Here is an 18094-nt window from a genome sequence, read left to right on the forward strand (position 1 = left end):
TTAGTAGGCTGAGGCACAGAAGGGTATGGGCAGGAGGCTCCAGGTCAAAACTGTATATGTATGGTCTTGGCAGGATTTTAGCTTTATGTTGCTTAATGTAGCTAGCATTTATATAGTACTTTAAGATTCGTGAAGGACTTTATAAAAATTTTCTCATTAGATTCTTATTCTGACATGTAACAAAATTCTCACATTTTAGCTGACATTTTGGTATGGCTGCAATATCTATAGTAAATATGATAGGAGAGAGGACACTCCCTACCAAATATTCCTATGATAAAGGAAACAGTCCTTTAAGAACTTGCTGTTCTCACACAAGTACCGTACTATCGTATGACTGACAATTTAGGGATGATTGAAGTCGGGTGGTTTGTGAGAAAGAATGGTTTAGTCAATGCGACAAATCTGTGCCAATCCCTTTGTGGGTTTGGATTGCAAAAGACTAAAGGTCTTGCACATAGTTGGGCATCTGATCCTTTGGGGTTGGCTTCTGACATCCTCAAAGTCAGCAATATAGACATTCAGCCAGGGGGATTCTGACAACCAACAAGCCCCTCTGAAAAAAACTCTAGCTCTGAAAGCCTGCCCACTCAAGGGAAATAATGCCAGCTGCAAACTTTATTAGGTGGAGGGAGTTGGGAGGAGTTTTATTGTCTCAGAGTTTTACTTCATTGTTTTCTTTTTGGCCAACCCCTATGAAAAAAAAATTTACTATATCTTGATACCTGTCCAATTTCATATATTGCAATACATTCTACACCAAAGACATATTCTTTTTAAATGTAAGATTGTGGAAGGAACATAAGCCTGTTTGCCTCTTCTGATAAGGAAGGAAGGAAGGAAGGAAGGAAGGAAGGAAGGAAGGAAGGAAGGAAGGAAGGAAGGAAGGAAGGAAGGAAGGAAGGAAGGAAGGAAGGAAGGAAAGGAGAGAGAAAGAGAGAAAGAATAAGAAAGAAAGAAGAAAAGTTCAGAGAAATAACTCTAATGAATGTAATCAGTGCGGACAGTCATTCTAGGTCCTTCAGTTTTCTACTTGGCCCTTTACCCCTCCCCCCCAAATAAGAACAATCAAAGAAAACAACCTTCTATAGGAAAATCTTTTAAGACCCCTCCCTCACCTTCTCTCCCCTTCCCCTTTCCCTATCCCTCAACTCAAGCCTGTTCTCAATATAAGATAATAGACTTGAGTGATCATCTCAGTACCAGTACTTGGCCCTTCTAGCATCCTCTAGGCTAGATCAAGTATAAGCCAAATGTAATCCACACCTCCTTAAAATCATTCTAGAGAACCCTCTTCTATACCCTGGGGTTGGAGGAAGGAAGAGTAGCCCTGGCCTTTCTGATCCAGTTGAGACTTCTAGTGATGGGATGGGGACAGTGGTAGTGGGCATAAGGCATGCTCCTAATTATTCACGCATTGACATTTTCCTCCAGGTAAGCATTTATATAAAAGCATTCTGCCATGACCAAGTCTCTAGTATTCTACAGTGAGCTGCTCCATCTGAGCTCATTTCCTAACTTTTCATTTTCTATAAGGTAATGTTATTTTAAAATTCTTTTTTTTCCTGACAAATACAAAATCATGTTCATTCCACCAGGAAAATAAGGGTGCTTCTTCTTCATGAGTAGTTTAGCAATAAAGTGAGCAACCCTACATGGAGTTTCTAGAATTATCTGGAAAGAGTCTTGGCCAATAGAAGGTGCTCTTGAGTGTAATAACTATTTCTTTTTTTATCTCTTTTTTCTTTGCATCTGTCCCCCAGTGATTTGCCCAAAGGTGGTGCGTCATAAATGTTTGTGGGATTGAAATCAGAACTCAAAACCACTAGGATTTTCAACCTTTTTAAAGAAGGTAAAGGGACCTGGGAAAGCATTGGTAACCAAGGAGTGAAAGCAAGTGGAGAAAAGAGAAAAGAGATGAAAAGATAGCTGGTGTGGAAGGTAAATGTAAGAGGGCTGATCTAAGTGCTGGGCATTTTTTCACTATCTTTCAAAAACAATCCTCTCCCATAACACTGATAGATTCTCTCTCTCTCTCTCTCTCTCTCTCTCTCTCTCTCTCTCTCTCTCTCTCTCTCTCTCTCTCTTTCTCTTTCTCTCTCTCTCTGTCTCTCCCCCCCTTTTCCTCTTTCTCTCTTCTCTCTCTTTTCTCCTCTCTCTCTTTCTCTCTTGTTTCACTCTGCTTCCCTTCTCTCCTTCCCTCTTTTGTTCTCTCCTATTCCTCAATATCTATCTATATGTAATACAGTACATATATAGTATGATTTATAGCATACATAATATATATCACATAGCTATATATCTTTTATATCAAATAAAGTAATAGTCATTTTAAAAACTAGATTATATATATAATTTAATATATTGTATATATATGTATATATAATTTATACTACATAGTATATATCCTGCCCTAGTTCTTGAAATGTGTATATATCTGTATGAATGTGTGTGCACTCAACTTGCTTTCAAGGGGATCAATTTTTAAAAAGAAAATTGAACTCCTGGTTTTAGTGGCTTTTAGCCTATCACTAGATAACATCCGAGTATCCAGAAATTTGTAGCACACCAGGCAAGCCAGAGTCCCAGATGGTATCAGACTGGTTTGGGGAAGGCCCAGGAGTTTGCTCATATGTAAGGCTACCTTGAAAGGAGCAAACTGATGGCTTTGCCTAGGAATCCATTCACTTCCAGTCCATGGAAGAAATCAGAAAAACCTTGGGTCCTGAGCAGATGGAACCAGCCCAGGAATAAAAGCAGCCGTTAGACCCCCTCAGATCTTTTTCCATAGGCCTAAATATTAATAGTTTGAGCAAATGTTTATTAATTATTTGCAGCATAGCACCACTGGAGAGAAGGGCAGCTGTACAGAGGCCTATTCAAGCTCAGAACAATGGCCCCCTCTCTTCAGGGGGGATAGGCTCAGAGAGAGAAGGAAGGTTTCCCTTGGCAACTAAAGATGGCCTAACCTAGGAACTCCTGATTGACCAAAGCTCAAGTGTTTTCTTTAAATTACTCCCCAGAGGCAAAGAGCAAAAGGAGCAGGTGGTAGGAGTAGAGACTTCAGGGCACTTCAGAGGGAGGGGGAGAAAGCATTGAAGAGAGAAGAGAGAGCTGGAGCTTAATTTCTGGGCTGTCTCTAGGACTAGGGTTATTTTCTTCCTCAGGTAGACCCAAAGAGTCGGTCAGCCACAGAGTCAGTGGCTAGCAGATGCAAGGAAAACTCCCAGGCCCTCAAGATAAGAGTTTCTTGAACTCCCACTGCCCATATGTAGGGACCCAGCTGGGTATCGAGTTGGGTTGTTGAAGAAGGGAAAGGGAATAGCTTACGTTAACAACTACTTTAGACAACCCTGATCGCATGAAGGCCAGTCAACCAACATGTATTTATGAAGTGGTTAGTATGTACTGTGCACTGCCTAGGCACTAGGGGTGGGGGTAAGAGAGATATAAGAGACCAAGGTACAGAGTAATATGACAAAGTGACTTATTTTTAAGCAAATGTATCAGAACTTATACATTCAAACAAGTGCTGTACCCTTAAAAATAGTCACTATGGGAGGCTGTGCTAACCATGTCACCACTATTATGTTGTTGCTTTCTTAGTACTCTTAGTACTGCCTTCAGAACCTACTGCATATTCGTGGAATATCAATGGTGGTAAATTCTGATATTTTAAGTAGGGGTTTGACTCCAAATGGGTATTTGGAGTCAAATCTGGTGAATGAGGCCACCTAATTTATAATATTCATCTAATAACTAAGATGCATAATACCGAGCATGAAGGAATGACAGCAAATAAGCCATGTGCTTTTAGAGTAATGAGGCTGCTTTTCTCAAAAGAGGAGCTTCCAAATATGAGTTGAGCAATTTTAATGTCACTAAAATGAACATTTGGCCTCTTGAAGTGACTGCACTGATAGACAAAACTCATTTGAATGTATAAATGCAGATATGTCTGTTTTAAAAAGTCAGTCTGACAAAATCATTGAAAATGAATATTGCAAAGTTAAAAAAAAAATTGGCCCCAAAGAAGAGATATGAGAAAATATCATACAACCCCACTGTTTTGCAAAGGAAGGGAAGCACAGGGGTATAGAACATTATATAATTGGCAGATTTTTTTTTTGATGTATTAATCAATTTTCATCTTTTTTTTTCTCTTCCCTTATTTCTTAAAAAAGAATTTCTTTGTTATAAGAGATGGCTTTTGGGAGGAGGAGAAAAGAAATTCAGGGGGAAGTCAGGTGACATATAAACAAAAGAAGTAAAAAATGTTACTTTACTGTTGTATCTCATATAATACAAGGTTAATGTCTTCAAGGAGCTTCTTAACTATTAAAGGAGAACAGATATACCTGGAAAAAAATGAAAGAAAAATCCTATGAGATCCAGCTAGACAGAGAAGAAAGTAAGATGGTGGAAAGCAAAGCACTCTGCCTGATAGACAATTAGCTAGCCCACAATGAGAAGGCTGACTACCAATGAAATCAGACTAGGCTGAGCAGCTAACCCTGCAAGCCAGCACCGAAAATGACCAGAGCCAGAAAACTGGGCTCAAAGCTCTTCCTTCCGTCATCCCTGGCCTCTTCCTCTCACATCTTCCTTCATCTTTAGATCCTAGGACGCCAAATGACTCAAGCTTTCTTCCTAGATACCTGCACGCTGCTGGGAAGTGGATACTGCCTACTGAAGTTATCTTCTCCCAGCCTTTCTTCCAAAAGTGGCTTTTCATTTTCTCAACACCGAGAGTAAGAAGTGGGGCAGGGATAGATGGGGTGGCGCTGATAGTATAGAGAGGGTATTACTGACCGTTTCAGTGCTATGCCAAAGGGACAGTAGATAAAGGTACTGTACTCTCCTGGCAGAGATCCTCAAAAACCCTCCAGAGGAAGGTATAGTAGCAGCAACAGCCAGCTTGGTGATCTCCCATGTAAGGCTTCTAGATAGTAACAATAAAAAATACACATTTATGCTGTACTTTGTATAGGGGGAGGGGAACCTGGACTTATGAATTTAGCAGAAGAGAAAACTCTTGGTATGTAAATTCCCTCTACCAATGCAGATCAGCAACTTATTTGCAACTTACAGAATAGCCTGGGAGTACCTCAAGGCAAAGTAAAACCACTATTAGAGGAAAGATTTGATCGCAAAGCCAGTCCATGCTTCTGCATTTCATACAGTGTTGTTCAGTTGTTTTCAGTCATATCTGGCTCTTCAGAACCCCATTTGGGGTTGTCTTGCCAAAGATGCTGGAGTAGTTTGTCATTTCCTTCTCCAGTTCATTTTATAAATGAGAAAACTGAGGCAAACAGAGTTAAGGTCACAGGGGTAGTAAGTATCTGAGGCCAGATTTGAACTCTGGGAGATGAGTCTTCCTGACTCCATGTCTGGCGCTCTATCCACTGTGCCACCTAGCTGCTTACAGTTCATAAAATACCTTCTTCAAAATAACCTTGTAAAATAAATGACCCAAGTATTATTATCACCCCTCATTTTATTTATTTATTTATTTGTTGGCTAGGCAATGGGGTTAAATGACTTGCCCAGGGTCACATAGCTAGGAAGTATTAAGTGTCTGAGACCGGATTTGAACTCAGATCCTGCTGAGTCCAGGGCCTGTGCACCACCCAGCCCCCATATCACTCCCCATTTTATTTTATTTTTTGGGTTCACACTTGTAATTTTATATTGTAGGGAGCTCCCTGTAAGCCAACTCTTCCTACCAAAGCAGGTCAGTAACTCCTCTGTAACATATAGCCTTAGATAGTAATCTGGGGCACTAAGTGGCTAATTGATTTTCCCAGGGTCTCCAGACAGTTTGTATCAGCAGCAGGATTTGAACCCAGGTCTTCCAGAGTCCTAGCTGCCCCTACAACATTTTAGAGATGAGTAAAGTGAGATTTTGTTAAGTTCAGTGGATTGACCATGATCATATAACTATTAAAGTGAAAGCTATAATTTGAACCTAAGCCTTCTGATTTCATATCCAATGATCTTTCCACTACCTTGTGCCATGCCCAAATCTACCAATCAGTCTTGGGAACTCCTGACATAAGAGATATGAGTCTAAAATTTAACATTCCGTCAGATGTTCTGAGATGCTTTGAGGCAAGGCCCCTGGCTCTAGAGATGAGGAAGCCACTGGGACCTGGTTTTAGCTAGTCTTTCACTGAAGAATTATGTACATGGAATAACCAGAACTGTCTGGAGCTGGCCACTTAAGCAGGAGCTCTTCTTGTAAACCTCAGCACCCAAAACGGACCGTTATAATGATGTCATAGGGGTTGGAATCTTATCAAACATTTCCTGTACCACCAGGCGGCTGTTACAATTCCCTAAGGGGAAAGGGGGAACTACAGCTAAACTATAAGGTGCTTGGGATATATCATTTTAAGTGTTCAGATATGACTGGATCCCTTATCCCCAAAGCTTAGGGTCTAGAACCAATCAAGGAAAAATTTTCTTCACACTACTTAGCTTCCTAAAATCTTTTCCCCATAGGGCTCCTCAAGAGAAGCCCAGAGCCAGAAAGTAGACTGCCAGGTAACCAAATGCATCTGATTGCAGGATAAAACTATCTATGAGTTTCTGTTATAAATTAACACTTACAAGGCACAAGCAAGCTCAGGATTCAGGTCTGTACATTTTATTTTAATTTCAACCATTAAATCCTGTGGGGCATCTGTCAAACTTTATTCTTCATTCTGGATTCACATTCAGTTTGGAAATGGAAGTTTCTTCATTTTACATCATAGAGAAAAAGGAATTATGTGTGTGTGTGTGTGTGTGTGTGTGTGTGTGTGTTTCTGCAACTTAGTAATCTGGGAAAAAGCATTTAAACAATTAGCTTGTTCATATATTTCTGCCATAACCTGGGGCCTACACATGTCATCTATTATGGGAGAAGCAGTCAATTGGTGGTTGTAGAAATATAGGGGTTGGGAAGAACCAAATTATCTTCTGGTTTTCATTAAAACTTCCTGAGACAATAGCATGTTGTTGAGTATTTGGACTTTTTTAGCCTTTTAGCCCATTTTTATTCTATTTTGCCCAACTTCACATAGTAGGTGTTCAATAAATATTGAATGAATTAATTAATTCAGCTCTTTTCAAGATACCCTCAGAACACATTCTTTCCTTTAAGGAAGGCAGTTAAATTCTGTCTCCCTTCTCAGAAGACTCTTCTTTAGTCTAGCACCTAGCTCTTAGATGCTTGATAAAGGCTTCATTAAGGTGAATTGTGCTGAAACACAACTTTCTGAAAAGTAGAGCATGCAAAGTATCAGGCTGACGTTTTCAGGGCCTCCCACATCTCTTGCTATGGCTGTCAAACTAAAATAAAAAGAAGGAGTATCACCTATGATACTCCTACTCCTTAGCAGACTATGAAAAACCAAGAAAGGGTCAGAAAGCAAGTGAATAGATTTATCAAGGCTCCAGAAGGTTAGAGAGCAGATATGATGCCCTGTACATTCTCAGTGTGCTCCTCTGAACTGCAAGTTGGGTGAGTGGTCTGCTGAAATCTCACCATCATCCTCCCTTTCCTCTTCCTCCTTTAGAATAACCAGCTCAACCTCTTCACATGGTATTAACGTGAAATATTCCTAGCAGGCATGTACCGACCTTCGGTAAGTCATGATCCCTCTCTGAGCCTCAGTTTCCTCACATGTAACCTGAAAGGGCTATAGTGATCTCATAGTTCTCTTCCAGCTCCAATACCCTAAGGCTTGGCCATTATAACTACCTGTTCCAAGCAGATCATGTACATTCAAAAATTGGCGGAATTTCCTAACCTTTTTGGTGTCCTGGATTATTTTGGCATTCTGGTGAAGGCAGCATACCCCTTCTCGGAATAATGTCAGTTTTTAAAATTATAATCATTATTATTGTTATTAATATAATAACAAAAGGAAACACTAACTTTCAGTCAGAGATTAGTGAAAATAAAGATGCAATGGTTTTTTTTTTTCCATACAAGGTCACAGACTCCCTGAAATCTATCCGTAGATTCCTTAGGGGTTATAAACCCCAGGTTAAGAACACCTGCTTTAAGGTCATCCAATCCAGCCCTGTCATTTTTTGTAGATGAGAAAACTAAGAAGTGAGAGAGAAATCCAGATCCTTTACCTCAAAAGTCATTGTTCTTTCCACTGCTCCACACCATTATCCCACATAGTACCATCCTACGTATTCCCATTACCTTTCCTGTGTGTTAGTCCAGCCCAGGCTGATTGGGACAAAGATGGGAAATACTGATAAAGCCTGGATTTTGTGTGATATTTAAATCCTGTGCATGATTTATAATGCCCAATAAAGGGTGTATGCAGGGCAAGTGCATAGACTTACCATGTGCACACAAAATGAATGCTGGTCCTGCTGCTCCCTTTCTCTAAATTTTCCAGACTTAGCTGTTTGGTGGTCAATGCTGGTCAATGAGGTCTGTGCTGATAGAAGCAATGGATGCTGCCTTGGGGCTAATTTAGAAAGAAAAGAAAGAGAGGCCAGGTAGGGGAGGAGGGGCTACAACATGCTGGGCTGCTAATTAAAAGACCCAAATACCAAAGTAATCTGGGGATCACAGCCCCAGGGACACATCATTTGGGCCTTGGGGATAGAGTGACAGCTGTCCCACCAATAGGCAACCTGTGCCATTGCCTAACCCACAAAGTAGCATTGTTCTTGTGTGAGTGTGTGAGCAGGAAAGAGGGGGAGGGGTGGGAGAGGGGAGGAAGAGAAAAGAGGCTCTCAGTACTCAAGGCCCCAGAGCTTAAGCAGGTTAAGGCAAGGGCAGACTGTTTCTTGACTTGGCTACAAAGTGGTTTCCCAGTGGAAGACAGGAGGTGGAGGAGCAGGACAAGAAATCAGGACACTTAAGCCCAGGTCTTAATTTGATTATTAGAAAAGGTACATCCAGAGAAAGGATTTTTCTTTCCTTGTATCTTTAGAAGGAGACGGTGTGATTATTGATCAATGGATCAAGAAATTTGTATTATAACTAGCATTTAAATGGTGCGTTAAAGTTTCCAAGGCATATGTTATCTCGTTTTTAATATGAAGCACATACTATGTGTCAGGAGCTATGCTGACAACACATAAGGACATAAGGACAATGTCCTCAAAAAGCTTATGTTCTTTTGGGGGATGTGGCATGAACATTAATAAGTAAGCAGAAAATGCATTTTAATAAGAAATAAATACAAGGTAATTTGGGGGAGAGGTGCTAGTAGGGGGATTGGGAACAGTTTCGAGTAAGGGGTGATGTTTGAGCTGAGCTTGTAAGGGAACTAGGGACTCTTAGAGGCTAGGTAAGGATAGAATGCATCTCAGGCAAGGGGCACAGCCTAAGTAAAAGCACAGAGTAGGGAGATGCACTATCCTGGCTGTTCTCCACACCTGGGATGCTCTCTCTTCGTCATTCTGACAGCTGGCCTCCCTGGCTTCCTTTAAGTCCTGACTAAAATCCCCCATTCTACAGGAAGTCTTTCCTAGCCCCTCTTAATTCCAGTTCCTTCCCTCTGCTAAATATCTCCTATTTATCCTGTACATATAGTTTGTTTGTTTATATTTGTTTGCACATTGTCTCCACCATTAGATTGTAAGCCCCTTGAGGGCAAGGACTATCTTCTGCCTCTTTTTATATCTCCAGTGCTTGGCACAATGCCTGGCGCCTAGTAGGTGCTTAGCTATCCATTTATTGATTTGATCTCTTCATGTGTGAGCAACAGCAAGGATAAGTCTTGGATTCTAAGTCCCAGCTCAGTTTTGATCTACTATGGGTTTCCAGTGTCTGAATAGCTAAGTTGTATATTCTGAATGCTGTATCCACTGCCCAATAACTTCTAAGACTCAGGAACTTGGAGATAAAGCAACAATCTTTGGAGGACTATGGGATTTCAATCCAGAGGGGACTTTGCTTATTATTTAGTCAGGATACCACTCCCACTCCCTCCCCGCTTGCCTCTCCCATTGTACAAATGAGGGAACAGACCCAGAATAGCTAAGTGAGTTACCTACCCACAGTCACATAGGTAGCAGAGCTGGAATTCAAACTCTGGTCCTGTTAATTTAAAATCCAATGCTCTCTATGTTATACAGTGATGGTCAAAGAAAATTGCGACTATTCTGATCATGATCTTTTTAAATAATATTTTAATATTTCAGGAGACTAAGGCAAAGTGCAGAGTCACAGATCCTGCTGCTCCTGGGAAAGTAGACAGGGTTTGCCCTCTCTTAGGAAAGTACTGAAGCTCCAGGCTTCAGTAAGTGCTAAGTTTGGCTTTTGAGAAGTCCCACCTCCTGAGAGAACTATCAGCCTCCCTTCTCTCACTCTGACTCATTAAGACAGGGGTAGGGAAAACTGTGGCCTTAAGGCTACAAGTGGCCCTCTAGGTCCTCAAGTGCAGCCCTTTGACTGAATCCAAGCTTTACAGAAAAAAGAAATTTGGATTCAGTCAAAGGGCCACACTTGAGGACCTAGAGGGACACATGTGGCCTCAAGGCCAAAGGTTCCCCACTCCTGCATTAAGCTCTCTCCACCAAGCCCTAGGGGAAATTATTTCAAGTTTAGATTTGGTTCATGCCTCCCTGAAAGGGAGTAGAAAGGTACTCAAAAATACAATGTTAGGATAGCTCTTTCCCCATCACAAAAGAAATGCTTAAAACATAAAAATATGAAATGACAAAAACTCAAAACATTAACCCATAACTCTAGCATAGTTGATACTTAAAACATAGGGGGAGATGATGTATTTCAAGGTCTTACAAAAGAAACAAACAGGAGGCATCCCCATCTCTGACCGGCGGCCTAGGAGGTCAGGAGCTCAGGAGTTCATGCCTTGCATCCCTGTCATTGTCTTCCTGAGCTCAGAGAATCATGCTCATACTTTGAGGTCAGTGGGAGGAAGAGGCCTGAGGGGCAGTAAGGGCCCCTTTAGTTTTTCTAGGGAGTTCTAGTTCAGCAGTCAATTAAAAATCAACATCGTCAACAGGAAGCAGTCAGAGGATGTCCATCCCTGCTCTGGGAGGACAGAGGGGGAAAAGGGCCCCTCCATCATGCATGCCCAAGGGAGCACTCTCTCAGAAGATGGAGTGGAAGTTGTTTCTTCTTGAAAAGTCTCCTGAGTAGGCAGCTCTTCCTGGCTCAATAACCAATCGTCTCTAATATACCTCCTGTTTCCATCATAGCAACCAAAGGAGTCCCCAGTCATCCAAAGTCCTTCACTGCTGAGGATATGTCCCTTGAAGTAGGGAAGAAAACAAGTATTTATTAAGTGCCCATAATGGGCCAGGCACTGTATTAAGTGCTGTACAAATATTATATCATTTAATCTCACAACAAACTTGTAAGGTAAGTGCTATTATGATCCCCATTTTACAGTTGAAAAAACTGAGGCAAACAGTGGTTAAGTGACTTGCCCAAGGTCACGCAGCTACTATGCGTCTGAGGCTAGATTTGAACTCCGCTCTTTCTGAATGCAGGCCCAGAGCACTATCTGTTGGGGTGCTTGGGTGCTTATGCTTGGGTGCTTATGTTTGGGTGCTTGTACTTGGGCTCCAATTTCTCCCTAGCCTCAGAAACACTGTCCCTTGATAATCATTTAAGATCAATTGAGCCCCAATAAGGGCCAAAAACCTAAATTAATCTTTTTCTCTCTGAGTGAACTAAAAACACCCCTTCCTGTGTCAGCAAATTCCAGGACCAGATAGAGCTGATCAGTATTCTTCCTGTTTGTTATCACTGGGCCCAGGATGTCTGGGACTCTCTTGAATAACGGGACTTTTCTTATCTTGAGTTTCAATTGAGAACTGACCACTCCTTAACCACTCCCTAATCCCACCCCGAATCCCCTAGTTAGCATATTTGACACATGTTTTATTGCATTTTATCCTATATAAACTTTACCTACACCTCTCTAAGGTTGCAGGATCCTTTAAGAATCCTTGCCCGCTGAAAAGCGTGATCTTCGCCACCTTGAATTAAAGAATGCTTGAGTCTGTGAATTCATTCCAGACAACCCATCCTGTACTCCAGTCTTTGAGGGTCACAGCCTCTCAACCTCTCAGCCCGCAACATATCCACTTAACCACCTAGCTGAAGTGGTCAAGCTTAGCTCAGCTCCACACATGCTGTATGGGGTGCATTGTACCCTCATTACTGACAAAAAAAATTTCTCAAAATAGAGATCCTTCTGAAATATGTAAAGTGGGGACTGAATATTTCATGTAAATCCAAAATATTTTCTCCCTGCTCCCCTTGTTTTCTAAAATCCGTTTTATAAACAACTGAAGTCATAGTAAACAGGCAGGTAAAGAGTGAATATATTCAGTAAATTTTCTTTTATCTTTCAATACTGTCATAGATTATAATCCTAGAGCTGGAATGAACATTAGGAATCATCTTGTTCAATCCCTTCACTTTGCAGAAGAGGAAACAGAAGCCCAAAGATGTTCAGTGCCTAACCTGACATCATATAGGTAACAGAGCCAGGCAGAGCCTGGAGTTAAAGCCAGGTCCTGTAACCCACAATCCAGGACCTTTTCAACTCTACCACACAGGCTTTGTGCTGTGAGTACTCCCTCCAATTTACAGACTGCAAACCATCTTCACCTTATCCTATCCAATTCTTATCCATGTACACCCACAAGTCTTCCTAAGCGGAGCCACCCAAAGTAGTGGAGTCTTTCCTCAAGGTATTTTCACATTCCTTCGGTACCAGTGTAGCATTCTGAGTACCATCTCCTATCCTTTGTTCTTGCTACATGTTTGAACACCTCCTTTTCCAATAGTAGGCTTTCTGGATAATACTTCATTGTTGGCCATATATTGCAGGCTCCCCCTTCCTATCACAATTAATCAAACAAATATGCATATATTCAAGCCACTATGCCTTAATATGCTGTTTTGCATTTTACAAAGTAAAAATGTTTTTACAACCATCAAAGAATAAACAAGGAGGGATCTGGTGTTCTTTATACCTTTCAGGCAATTACATGACTATGAATAATGTCTACTGTGGAATATCATTTTTGAAAGCCCATGTATTCCTGTCACATATTTTTCATTAACAAAACACTTGATGAATGCATAGCTCATTCTCATTAAGATTTTATAAAAATTAGAGAGTGGGTATATGGATAATACTTATTCTTGTCTTTTTATCACCTTCTTAAGGTAATAATTCCATCTCGATAGTCAATAATAAATAAGCATTTCTAAAGTGCCTACTGTGTGACAGGCACTGTGCAAAGCACTGGGGAAACAAACAAGAAAAAGAAAAATAGTCCCTGCCCTTACAATCAAATGGGGGAAGGCAATAAATACTGAAAAGAAAGTTGAAAAGATGGTGGGGTATCAGGGGATGTGGAGTCAAAACCAAGCAGAAAAGCTTGTGGAAAAGGAAGAAAGAGTTAACTGGGAAGTTCTGAGCTTTCTATAATGGAAGGCATTGGGAGAGTTTATTACCCTACCCTCTAGCCTCTCACTCAGAGGGGAGAGGGGAGAGGCAACTGAGGGTGATAAAAAGGTGTTAAGTATCAAAGCTGAGTCAATCTGCATGCAACCATATGCAGGGTGATGAATTTCCTTAGGGAAGGCTTATTGTTCATGAAGTGAAAACCAGGCAGAGCTGCTGATGGAAAATGAAGAGGGACCTAGAAAGTTCTGAGCCCTCGATAAAGGAGATTTCTGATTTTCTCCCCCAACTATTTGATGTCTTTCTCTTTGTCAGATATCTTAAAAAATTAATACCTCAATACTTTCAAATTGTGAAATCTATAACAGATCTGGTCTTTCCATCTTCACCTTCTTTATTACCACTTTTACTTCTTCATTGAACACATGAGTTACTGAACTTTTGTGGCCTAAATTTCATCATCATTTCCTACTAGGTTTAAACCCCAATGAGATCAAAGAAAGAAGAAATGGACCCATAATGTACAAAAATATTCATAGCAGCTCTTTTCATGGTAGTAAAGAATGGGGCGGGGGAGGTGGGATGCCCATCGATTGGGGAATGACTGAACAAACTGTGGTAATTAATATAATAGAATAATACTGTGGTGTAAGAAATGAATTAAGAAATAGTTTCAGAGTAATCTGGAAAGATATGTATGAATAGATGCAGAGTGAATCATGCAGAACAGAACAATATATACTCTAACAACAACAGTATAAAAGTAAAAACGTTCTAAGGTCTTTTTACAAACATTATCTCATTTGATTCTAACAACAACCCTGTGTGGTAGGTACTATCATACCCATTTTACAACTTGGGAAACTAAGGTTAAGTGACTTGCCCAAAGTCACACAGCTAGATAATGGTTCGAGGCCAGATTTGAACTTGTTTCCTGATTTCAGGCCCAATGTTCTATCCACTATGCCACCAGCTGTAAGACTTAACTATAATAAATATAGTGATCAGTCATGATTCCAGAGGACCAGTGATGAAGAGTGCTAACCACCCTCCGACAGAATGATGTTGGACTAATATATAGAATGAAACACTCATTTTTGGATATGACTATCTGGAAATTTATTTTGCTCAACTATGCTTATTTGTTACAAGGCATTTGTTTTTCTTTGTTCCTGGAAAGAACTGGGGAGAGATGAAAGGGATAAAAATTTAATGCTCAGCAATTTAAAAAAAAATACAATTTAGATTTTTTTTAAGTAATGCTTTCAGGGGCAGATAAGTGGCAATGGATAGAGTGCCAGCCCTAGAATCAGGAGGACCCGAGTTCAAATCTGGACTCAGATACTTCCTAGCTATATGACCTTGGGCAATTCACTTAACCCCAACTGCCTCCCAAAATAATAATAATAATAATAATAATAATAATAATAATAATAATAATAATGCTTTCATTACTATCAATATTTACAATCCACTGATAAGTGATAAGTTTGTTGTCTACCTTCCAGTTTCAGCTACAAAAACAAATAAACAAAATACCACCTTGGTGTGATCTGGCTTCATTGGGTTTTATGCCAAGCTTTCTGAAGGTTAATATTTCTTTCCATTGTTCCTTGATGTTTTATAAAGCAATACTGCTTATAATTTCCATAATCCTTATCCACAATATTCTGAAAATAAGTTTATATTCCAAAGCAGTGTTACCTTTGGCTGCCTCATCTCTCTGGTAAGAATATCAACTATCATCATTGGGGGCAGAAATTATTGTGGAAAAAAGGGCCCAATTCCCTTATCATTACCAGCAACAATCAGTGGCCAACAGTCACCAATAGGCAGATAAGGCAGCACAGGGGCTCTGGGAGTGTCAGCATCCCCAGACTACCATTCCTGCTTCCAGACCAGCCCTCACACCATCCAAGGAAACAACTGCCAGGGAGAAAGGGCCATCCATCCCCTCCAGCTGCCAGCCATCTGCCACACAATGGGCAGGCAAACCAGCCTAGCTCTAGCTGAAGCAGCAAGGTACCCTGAGGGAAAGACAGGTGGCCGTATGGGCCACACAATTAAAACCACTATCCCTGCCTTGACTACTATCTCCCCTCAGACCTGGATGGAGACAGCTCAGGACCCTGAGCCCAAAACCCTGAGGAAAGCATTACTTCCATCCCAGAGTTCTCAGACATCGTCCTGGAAAGCCACCTCTGTGGAGATGCAGCAACTATTGCTGAAGAAGCTACAGCCATATCTCTTGAAGACCCAGAAAAGAAAGTTCTTTATCACCAAAGTCCTTGGCATTGTCAAATAGTTCAACATCAGAAACTGACATGGCATTAAATGATGTTAAAGAAGAAACATTACCAACTGCTTTGCCACTATATCCCAAGAACCCTGGGACATTTCTATCTTATTTGAAACTTCATATATATTGTCTTCCCCATTAGGATGGGTGTTGCTGGAGAGTAGGTACTGTATTATTTCTCTATTTGTTTCCCCAGAATTTCCACACAGTGTTTTGCATACACTTAGCACTTATTAAATGCTTCATTCATTCAATCAATTGTTTACTGGCTAAGGCAGTTTCTGTGCTCTTTCAGCCTCATCATCATGATGAGTACTTTCCAGCAGTTAAACTTTGGTAGGAAATGATGACAGGTCAATTTTTCCTTATCCATTCTCCCATCTTTTTTGTTTTGTTTTGTTTTGTTCCAATAGCTTATTTTAATAGGTCAAGTTGGAGCTACTGTAATTATCCATAATGTCTTCCCATTTCTATATTTGCTTCTAAATTGATGATTTACTCTAAATATTCATGGCCTTATTTCACACAAGCTACTAATTCAGAAATAGCTCCCACATTAGTAAGAGACAGGAAATTATACAAAGAATTTGATAATGTATCTTACACAGTTCTTGTGGGAAAGATGAAAATATGAAGACTAGACAGGAATATAATTAGATAGAACTAGCTTAAGAACTCAACTCAAGTAATCTTTAATGGTTCAATTTCAGCTGGTTAGGTCTTTAGCGGAGTCCCTCAGGGATTTATATTTGGCCATAAGCAATTTAATTTTTTTTCTCAATTCTTAGAAAAAGGCATAAATGGTAGGCTCATAAAATTTGCCTATGACACAAAACTAAGAGGGATAGCTAAAATACTAGATGACAGTCAAGCTAGAGCACTTAGCTAAATTTATTGAGTTGAAATTCAATGTAAAACTATGTCACAAGTTCAAGTCAAGGGAGGCAACGTTAGACAAGCAGGTTAGCTGTCAAAAACCTATGTCCTTTTGGTGGACGAAAAATATGAATCAGCAAGGTAGATCAGCTGCTAAAAAAGCTGATGTGATCTTGGGCTACAATAAAAAAAAAGCATAACATATAAGAAGAAAAAAAAAGGTTAGAGTCTCTTTGTATTCTGCCCTAGTCAGACTATATTTCATTCATCATGCTCAGTCCTGTGCACCATGGTTTAGGAAGGAAATTTACAAGGAGGAGAATATTTAGAGGAGGGCAACTATCCAGAAAATAGTAAAAGAGTTTGAGGTCATGCCATATGAAGACTGATCAAAGAAAGTGGGAATGCTTAGTCTGGAGAAGAAAGACTTACGGGTAAGTGGCCCCTGTGTTCAAGTAATTCAAGGTCCATTGTGTGGAAAAGGGATTTGTCTTCTTCTGTCTGACTCTAGAAGTAAGGAGAGTAGAAGAGGCAGCTAGGTGGCACAGTGGATAAAATTAGACAATATCAGGAAATATTTCCTCATAATTGGAGTTATCCAAAAGTGGAATAGGCTGTCTTAGGAGGTTGGGAGTTCAGCTCACTGGAGCTTTTTAAGCAGAGAATGAATGACTTATTAGGTATTATATCTATCAATTAATCAATAAACATTAAGCACCCACTATGTGCCAGGCAGTGTGCTAAGTGCTGGGGATACCAAAAGAGGAAAAAACAGTCCCTGCCTCAAGGAATTCACAATCTAATGGTGGTGTCAACATGCAAACAAATATATACAAAGTAAGCTCTATACAGGGTAAATGAAAGATAATTAATTAACTGAGGGAAGCCACTGGAATTAAGAGGGATTGACTTAGAGATAAGGGCTGGATGAGAAGCAGCATGGTATAGTGGATAAAGAACTGGCCTCAGAGCTAGGAAGATTTGATTTCAGATCATGCTTCTGACACAAAACAGTTGTGTGACTCTGGGCCTCAGTATCTTAGGCAACATCCTAAACAGGGGTGGGGAATCTGTGGCCTTCAGACCCCATGTGGCTCTCTACATCCTCAAGTGTGGCCCTTTGACTGAGTGTTCTATGAAGTTTGCTCTTTGAACAAATATTCTGTAAAGTTTGGATTCAGTCAAAGGGCCACACTTGAGGACCTAAAGGGCCACATGGGGCCTCAAGGCTGAAGGTTCACCACCCCTGCTCTAAAGCAATACATTGCAAAGAAGGTGCCAACCTGCATTGATAGAGCCAATTTCTTCACCACGGAGTGACTTCTTAGACCACTGAAATCACAAGTCCAGTCCCATCACGGAGGAGCTACAGAGAGTGGCTGCCCTGCATTGGTAGAAGGAGTCTCCTCCTCAGGGAGTTCATGAAATCACAGGTCCAGTTCCTATCCTACATGGTCACTGAGGTCCCTCCCAATTATGTGATTCTGAGAATCTTGAAAATATA

The 18094-nt window shown here is 40.5% G+C and overlaps 1 long non-coding RNA gene across 1 annotated transcript; it reads left to right on the top strand.

The window, feature by feature from the left end:
* Window positions 1-6314: 6314 nt before the first annotated feature.
* On the top strand, window positions 6315-15911 carry LOC110197926 (uncharacterized). Its single transcript, XR_002321599.1, has 4 exons — window positions 6315-6374; window positions 6505-6638; window positions 7563-7631; window positions 15520-15911. It is a non-coding gene; the product is annotated as an uncharacterized LOC110197926 (long non-coding RNA).
* The last annotated feature ends 2183 nt before the right edge of the window (window positions 15912-18094 follow it).

Source organism: Phascolarctos cinereus, unplaced genomic scaffold (assembly GCF_003287225.1).
Source record: "Phascolarctos cinereus isolate Bilbo 61053 unplaced genomic scaffold, phaCin_HiC Scaffold_5;HRSCAF=322, whole genome shotgun sequence".
In the NCBI taxonomy this organism is placed as follows: Eukaryota; Metazoa; Chordata; class Mammalia; order Diprotodontia; family Phascolarctidae; genus Phascolarctos; species Phascolarctos cinereus.